Raw genomic sequence first — 9,797 nt, 5'->3', positions numbered from 1 at the left:
GACATTTCGAAGATAAGATCACAATATCTCAGTATTGAGCGGGAGGAAGAGGCGTTGAGTTACACGTATATAATGAACGAAGGTAAGAAAGAAACTGTGGAAAGGCCAATACTGTTGACAGATGTGTCGACGACAATGCTGAACTCGGTCTTGAGTACGCAATTTCAAGATTAAAGGAACAAAATCGATGCACTTTATTTTTTGCATGAAACAAAATCCAAATAAGCTATGTATCACAGCCATTTTTATCGACAGGAAATTGTCCCACATTGTGCTGCGCTCGATCCAGGTGAGGCGAAGGGATAGGATTACTTTTTTGAACATGTTGAAGGGACAGGATTGATTCAATAGATGCATGAAGCACCTTTAAAAGCAACTGGAGCTAAAGGCAATGTGTAGTGCGCCACCAAATATACATGTAGATAAATTGGTGCTTTATAAATGCGATACATACTATTAGTATCTCCTGCATTTAGATTAAATCATGTAGATGAAAGCAGAATACATTCAATCCCCTTAATGAATTGAATATAACACTATCATGTAATTACATACACTTTTAAAATGTTGGGCAACATACTGTCCACACAACAATCGATTAAAAATTTATCCAACTATTTTTCAACCAATACTGTGTAGTTTTCACCCAAAGCACACATTGGTTTAAAACTACCTAGAATTTCATAAAGTTTTAATCAATTGTTGTGTGGACAGTATGTTGCCCAACATTTTGTAGAGTGTATGGTAAAATATAATAATAAAACTCAAATACAAACAGCTACATCCAACTAGTAAAATAATCAATATCAGGTCCTTCTTCCTTAACTTTATGTGACACAAAATATTCTGCGACGACAATGAAAGCACCTCGAAATACAAAAAAAATAATAATTTCGTAGAAGATAATTTAGGCCCGTCATTTTACAATGATAACAAGGACTTCTGCGAGCCATACATTTCTGCCTTTATGTTTTGAGGAGGAGAATATCATTGTATCAATTTATACAGTTTATTCCATTCTTCACGTCAATGTTTCTATGATATTTTTATTATCCAAATCCTGTGTTTACAAACAACGTTTTGTTTATATACACACTGTTGATTAGCTGAGCACAAATTTGTTTCGACAAAGGCATGAATGCGTTGAGTGATGTATCCTGTTTCGGATGACCGTTCCATACCGCAATATCATAGGCACCTGTCAGATTTCTTTATCAACTTTTGACTTCTTTGTCTCAATATTGACCAATCAATCAGTCAGGTTTAAAGAGGCTTTCCACGACAAAATCAAATTATAAAAACTGTAAGCATATAAGAATGACAGTGACGATTCAATCGAAATTTGATTAAACAAATTACAAAGTAGGAGTATTTTTTATGGATGAGTAGTTTAAAAAGGAAAAAAAAAACGATTAGGTCGTGTACCTATAAAAATAATACTACAGACTAACCAGCCAGGTTATTTTTATTGTAAACTTTTATATTCAAGAACAATACCTTTCTGCCCTCAAACAAAAATAAACTAGTTTTCCTTCCCAAAAACGTAGGACGTAATTTAAAACAATGGCTTTGCTGCTCGAAGAATATGTACCAAACATGTTTAAAATGATTGATGATGATGGTGATGATTTATTAGGCTTGGACCATACAGAAAAAAAAGAAATGTATAAGCTCTAGGAGGAAGGGGTTATGACAAATGCAAAAAAAATGCCACTCTATTTTTTTCTTTTTCTTTTTCTTTTTACCCCGAAGCACATTGTTTCGATATTACGAAATAGCCAGATAGCAGAGAGGGCGAGAAAATTTACGCTCTCTTTTCTTTTTTTGCGTCGCAGCTGTCAATTCCTCAACAAAATTTTATATCATATGCCTGCTCCATTACAGACAGTGTTTCTGTTCAAATTGATTTTTTTTTAAATAATCCTCCATTAACCATCGTTTTATACCATTATAGCATTGTACGAGTGAGAGCAAGATAATAACGTGAATGACTGACATGAAGGTGAACAGGATTTGAAAGAAAGAAATATAGACAGAATGATGACAAACAGAATGGGAAAATAAGGTATTGTGTGTGGGGAGCGAGTGTGTGCGTGCGTGTGTGGTTAAGGGAGTGGGTGTGTTTGGGTGTGTGCGAGAGAGAGATAGACAGAGAAAGGGACAAATATGAAAGCGATGGAGATATGAAACAAGACTTAGTGGGGAGGCAGAGAGAAATACAAGACGCCTAAAAGTAGAGAAATGAATGAATAATGAGGAATGGGGGAGAGAGAAAAAGAACAGAAGACAAGAGGATTATGGGAGAAGAAATGAAGGAGGGTGTACTTCATTTCCATAGGTGGTATGCACACTTACAAATACGTGAAGAGCCCAGACAACTATAAGATCATTATCATCAAAATTGTGGTGCTCTTTGGTCAGCTCATATATGCTGTATATTTGTTTTTATGTTGAATATATTTGCCCCTCAAAACATAATGAGTTCATCTTAATATCACATGAGCTATATAGCACAGGTCCTGAGTTGTAAGGGTATGTATTTTATTTATTTCTTCTTTTTTTATGTGTGTAATTACATACAAATAAGGTTATTGAACCCATTTAATTGTCTTTGATTTTAATATAGCAGAACAAGATTGTCGGGTTTCATATAAAGGTCTCTTCGGGTGTTAATGTTATCCACCTCCTCCCACCCCCCCCCCCCCCCTTGCCGACAACTTCGTAGAAATATATTATGCATTGACCGATTTGTCAACTATCAACTTTTAAGTCTGATAATTTGATTTAAAAACAAAACATGAGATGGCGCTTGAGAAGCACCTGCAATCAAATTACATTGAATGATCATGTTGAGAGTATAGGAACATGAATGATCAAAACTAAATCTCTTTTATATGGCCTACTATAGGTGGTCTGCATGTAAAGACACAAATGTGTACACGGGTAAATTCACCCACACGCACACACACACACAAACCCCTCGATTGTTTTTTGTTTCGTTTTGCTTGTTCCCCTATTTGATAATATCATTATAATTTAGGGACTTTTTTTCATACATACTCAACAAAAAAGTAAGTCCCCATTAAACAAACATCAATATCTTTTTAACCAAGGGAGTTTAAAGATCTTATTACATGTACGTGTATGCAATTTTATATCCCACCCTCTGAGTGAAATAATACTATTTTTATGAATATTTTGGGGGGATTTAGCTCCTTCAACATAAAAAAGTAACCGTCCTTAAAAAAGATGAAAAATATCTTTTTTTTCATTCAAAATTTACAATGGATAAACATCGGATATGATGTAAAATGTACTCTTCTAGCAATATTCATGTGTTTTATGTTCAATTTCCAATATTATACATGTTTAAATTGGCAAAAAAAAGGACCTTCGACTGAGGTTTTATTCCAAAAGGAGCTAAATCCACAAATATTGATCATGAATGCGAGATTTTTAAAAACATGATTTAATTAATCTAAGATGATAGAACTATCATATATATCAAAATAAAACAGCTGTTGATCAAGGAATGTGGTGAATTAAAAAAGAATGATTTTATACAAAAAAACACTAAAAGTGGATTTAACTCCTTATAGAATAAAACTCTTCATATGCAGTAAGCTTCTTGTTAATTTCATCAAGGCATATAAGGAGTTGGTTAGCAGTGAGGTGGCTGAAGTAGATATGAAAAAAGTAGATCAACCGTGACAAAAGTGAATTTTATTCTTTCAATTTAGTGACCGAGGGTAGCTAGCATGGTGATATCACTTGAATTTTTAATATCAATCAGGTTTCCCCCACTTATAATTCTGTGTTTGGTTGCCATGGTAACACCGGACTCAGTTTAGAGGTATTTTGTTGTTGTCAGTCCAAATTTGTTATGGCATTAAAAAGGTGGAAGGAAAGGAAACAAGTTCAAAGAGAGATTTCTCCATCACAACAACAGGCTACATCGAACGACAAAAACGAATAATCTGAGTGAAATCTGGAATGGAGGTAATAATCTTTGTTTTCATGATTTCATTTGAGCTCGTTGACGTTTGGGATGAATCTGAATATATGGGAAAAGGGGGCAGCAAGATTTGTAGAAAAGAATTTTGATTATACTCACAATGGTATTGACAATATTAAGCGATTGGAATGGCAGGTTTTAGAAGAAAAATAAAGTAATTAGTTCATTGCATGTATTATGTATGACTGCATCCCCGAAAATGCTCCATTACGTTTATGTAATACATTTCATATAGTTTTTGATAGGAATCCAATGAATACAAGATTTGCCAATTCGCTTGACGTTGCTATACCCAAACCGAACATTGAGTTTTTAAAGAATAGTTTAAGATATGCAGGAGGAAATGTATGGAATGGTTTAAATTCGGAACTCCAATATGCAAATTCAATTCATATTTTTAAAAGGAAATACAAGAAAACACACTTCTCTTAACACTCTCTTAATACCTTTGTCACTCAGTCTTTTTTTCTGTCTATATATCTGAATCTAAATTGTTTTATGCGTTTTTTCTGTATTTTGTTATATCTCTTATTATGTCAACAGGACCATGTTGGAAAACAGCGTATATATTATCCGGACATATCTATCCTGTATAAAGATTATTAAAAAAAAGAATATATATTTATATCAATAAAATTTATATTCTTCCACAGACATTCACTTGAATGCAAAAAAAAATTGCGGGGATACGCAACTATAATATTTCCTATAATTATGATGCAGTGAATTGCTCGATTTTTTTTAAAATAACAATTTCTTAATTGTTGTTTAACGCAATAGATACATGTCCATTGCGTTGTTGGCTCACTTTTCGATTGATTGAATTTATTTTTACCGTATCTCATCCAGTCCCCCTTCTCTCTCTCTCTCTCTCTCTCTCTCTCCCTCTCTCTCTTATTTCGTCCATATCCATCTCTGTTTCTATCTCTCTGACTCTCTCTCTAACTATATTTCTCATACACAAAAACAAACACTCACACACACTTTGCCATTATATTTTCTTGATTTTAAGTTTCAATGTTTCCTTTTCATCTTTTTTAACACTATGAGTCTTATTCATATCTGTCTAAAACTATTGGTTTTCTATTATCTTGCAGAAATACTCCCGAAAACGCCATTTCTTCATCTCCCATATTTTTCTACAAACAGGTAAATTCATTCAGAATACAACTGAACTAATAGATATCACTGAAGATCAAATGTTTATTACATTTATATATAATTGACAGTATACATATAATTATGATACAGAGAGTGTATTTAATTAAAGGAACCTATTTTGTGCAGTGACCAGTAGCTTGGCGTTAAATACATTGTTAATTTCTGTATTTACCTTTGCATTATGACGATGAAAGAGCTAGATTCCATAATGAAACAAACTGTAATATTATTTTAAATGTACAATTCCCTACTCCATTAACAATTAATTACTAAAACTCGGGCTGGGAGTAATTATTTTTTTCAAAGAAATTCCGGTAAACAGAAACCACGACAGACCTAACAAATAAAATCTATTCAACTGTGACTTCGTATAGGCCTACTATATAGATATCCATGAGTAGCAAATTTAGAACTATACTGTTATTAACTTTCGCAACCTATACTTCTAAGAAGAGTAATTTTACGCTACGAGTATAATACAGTATCAAAAGTTTCGTTCCAAAGGATCTATATAGATCCACATTATACGGAGGTAGGGGGATGTTGTCAGCTTTTTTTATTTTTTTATATAGTACATTTAGGGTTTCAAATGTGCCATGTTCCCTTTATCCACTTAGCTTCTTTTGATTTACTTGATGGGACGATTGTTTTTAATATATTAATATTTTTATTCTAACAATTTCATTTCAGTATTTTAAAAGATATTTTCATAGTTTTGATGTGCATGGATTTCTCCCTTTAGAATGGAACCTTTGTTATATGTCTTTAACACACGTTTAAACAACAGACATGTAACAGTCATGATTAATATTAATACTGATAGCAATGTACGTTTCACGTTTATTCCGAAGGTCATTTATTTAGATTTGTAAGGGAAAATGTGAGAATTTTGTTCTTTTATGGAAACGGAGATTATTTTTGTATGTTTCAATTCCAAACTGATCCATTATGAATTGGTGAAATTTAATCAATTTAATCACTATTTTGCATTGATAGTATTGATGTCGGCTATTTTAATTTAAAAAAGACCCCTTAATTGCCGCAGTGGATAGCTCATTTTGGAATGAAACTGTTTCCGATTTTAATTTTAGTTTCTTTTGGAATTAAATCCAACTATATAACAATTATTTTTGTCAATCTTGCTTTTTTTAAAGCTATTCTGGCAGCATTGATTACATGCGGTATAATATGTTCAACATGTTCCAGCGTGGCTTTGATTTCATGTCCAACACTGACTTTGGGAGATGGGGAAGAAGTTCAGTTCATTCCAGATGTTATACAAACCAGCGATTTATCTGGAAAATTACACCGGCTCCTCACAGTACCAGAAGATACTCATGGGGTGTACTGTGTCATACCTTGTGAGTTCCTGTCCTTTCCATGTGGACTAGTTATTAATCTTTGTAATGTGGCAGATATTTTCTAAGCCAGTAAAACTGCACTCTTTGAAGGTGATATTGATGACATATTTTGTTTAGAAAACGGATTTAATTTCATGTTAAATACTGCTCCACATCACTGCGATAACGATGCCAGGAAATTGGAATTTCGGAAATTTTGTTTTATTTTTTTCCAATTATAATCAGGTAGTTGTACAAGTGTTTCATATGGTTTTCATGAATGCAAAATAATCGAAAATCAGATATATGCAACAAGTTCACATCGATGAGTTTAATCAGTAAATCATTTAGCTTTCTATCTCAAATAAAGCCAAATCAATGAAACATATACATGAATATCTCTTAACAATAATCAGAATGACTAAAATACACTTTCATATTGATGAAATCCGTTTACAAGGCTTGTGTTCATTAAAATCATATGTGAGCCCATCTAAGGTGATCTGCTCTCATACAGTAAAGCCGTGATTGGTTGATATTCACTTAGTCCACAATCAGTTGGTCTACTATTCAGATGGTCTAATATAACATGGTTAAACCCTTATCATGCAGTCTACACTCTATAAAAGGGTTTACCCAATATTGGGTAAAATGGGAACACGTATGTTTGTTGGGTAAAAAGATAACAAATATTTTGTAAATTTTACGCAATGTTGCGTTGAAGTTTACCCTTCAAACATGCATTTTGCCCGATATTGAGGGACAAGATTACCCAGTAAACATGCATGTTCCCTTTCTACCCAATATTGGGTAAATTTTTACTATCTGTTTTTAGAGTGTATGTATTATAATACTCTCTTGTTCTAATATTCATATTTTTTCCCTAATGCCCATATATAGCCTGCTTTCCGTTTCGTCTTCTCATTGTCAAATGAGAATTTGGTTCATTAACAGTTCGACTAATCATATATAATATACCAAGTGGTTTTAAACCTAATCAATATTGAACATAATGTGTATATAGCCTGACTTGAGATTAGACTGATAAATTGGCTAAATAGCAATTGGGCCAAATGGTTAGTAGACGAACTGTTTGTATATGATTAGGCCTGATGGGATGAAGCAATGTAGACGAAGTGGGTGTAGAAAAGTGGCAAAAGAAATGATCAGATGATTGAGTGAAGTCATTTGTGTTTGTTCATGCGATTATTCAGTGTTTAGTTTCATCAGGGAGCTTTCGCATCCCAGACACACGGCGCCTTTAGGAACATAGAAAACGTATTATCAAGTGCCCTTTATAACAAGCAGCCTTTTTCAAGAGTTGGTGAATCAGAGCAGTAGTTTCGTCCTTGACTCTTTGCAATTTTTTCGTCAGCTCCGAAACCTACGACAAAACTGCTGTTCTGGTTCGTAAATTTTCGACAAAAACCTCCCAGCTGTTCATTGTCATATGACGGGTATTTTCAATGCATTTGCTGTTTTCTTGAGCCCGTCCCCGTCCCAGTTGCGAAAAATCCTTAGTGCGTTCGTAACGCTTCAAACTCGTTTTTCGCATTATAGCATGCCACTCGAATCCTTGTCTTCACGGAGGGAAGTGTACGGAGGCTGGGAGCGGATTTAAGTGTACCTGTTCAGATGGCTACCGTGGTGACAGATGTGAGAAGGATAAGGATGTTAAGGGAAAACGAAAACATTTAATGAGGATAAAGGAAAAGTATGAGAAGGATAAGGGGGAAATGTGAGGAGGGTAGGGAGGAAGGTGAGGGGGTAAGGGGAAATCTAAGAAGGATAAGGAAGAATGAAAAGGGAGAAATTTGACCAGGGTAAGAGAGAAATACGAGGACGTTAAGGGTACATGAGACGGCTTTAAAGCAAATCGAACCAATAGCGCCATCTCGAGTCCTCAACTACTCATACCTGGCCAGTTTCCTGACCCATAATGCTATTGTAGTCTAGTAATATAGACCCTCTTGAATGATAACATGCTAATTAACTACTCAATACACTTATACCGCAATAATCAGTTACCTAGTAGCAAAACGGTTACTTTTCCTTTCAAAACATTTTAGTTTCTCTATACAAATACAATTATAGGTCAATTTATTCTCTGTAGTATTAGTATATATCTGAAAACGTATACTTTAATACTATATATTCATAACACACAGTCAATGAGAGACCACACACAGTTCACTCCCCCCTTTAACCCTAATAAAACTCATAAGATTCAGCCCCCCGCCCCTCGACATTTTTCGGAACAAATCCGCCGCACAAATTTTTTTTGACCGCGTCGCTCGCTGACTTTTTACTTTCAAGTCTCGCGCAACTTTTGAGATAAAAATTGCGACCCCCGAGTACGCGGTTCCGAAATTACACAGCATTCCGTAAGTGCATGCATACCAAAAATTGCTCAAAAACGTGAATTGGTGTACAAATACAATGCAAATAGTGTTTTGGCCATAATTTAAAATGTATCATTATTCTTACTTTTACTGAATAAAATCAATTAATTTCATCTTGTTTATGGTAAAAAAAAAAGTCCCCGACAATTTTCATTGAAAAAAACAATATAAAAAATCTAAAAACACAGAAATACATTTAGAAATAAAAAAAAACAATAAAATACTAAAAAACTAAACGTAATGTTGATTTTTTAAGTACATTTGATCAGATTCCTATAATGAGTCTGTGAACCAAAAATTAGCATTTTAAGGGCATTACTTAGTTAATTAGAGTAAACTTTTGATTTTACGCATAAATTAGCATAATTAATTAGCAATTAGATTTTACGCAAAATTAAATCTTATTGTTTTGTAAAGTATTCCATGGGTAACGCGCGTGCAATTTTTGTCGCGATCGCGCGATCGACGGCCGAAATAATAAAAGGGCTGAATGAGCCCCCCCCCCCCCCCCGTTCGTCGAAATAGCCCAGTCTATTATAGGGTTCAGGAAGAACTGACAAGAGTACGATAAAAGTTGAGGAGCGAAAGCGAGAGACATCAACGGTGAGAGGCATGAAGAACGATGGAAAATGTTAAGGCTATTAAGGGAGAAGTGTGAAAATGGTACTCCAAAGGATAAGAAAATGATTTAATATTAATAATAATATTTGAAATTTATATAGCGCATAATAGTCAAAAGACTCTCTATGCGCTTTACAAAATATATTTAATTACTAAATTATACACGAAACCTTATCTGAATTATACAATAAACCTTAACCTTAATCCTGAAATACTTAATACAAATTAGAACAAATTAAATCAATACATTAAAGTTAC

Source organism: Lytechinus pictus, chromosome 17, assembly GCF_037042905.1.
Source record: "Lytechinus pictus isolate F3 Inbred chromosome 17, Lp3.0, whole genome shotgun sequence".
Taxonomy (NCBI): Eukaryota; Metazoa; Echinodermata; class Echinoidea; order Temnopleuroida; family Toxopneustidae; genus Lytechinus; species Lytechinus pictus.
The sequence above is the reverse complement of the archived record's forward strand: the minus strand, read 5'-3'. Positions refer to the sequence as shown.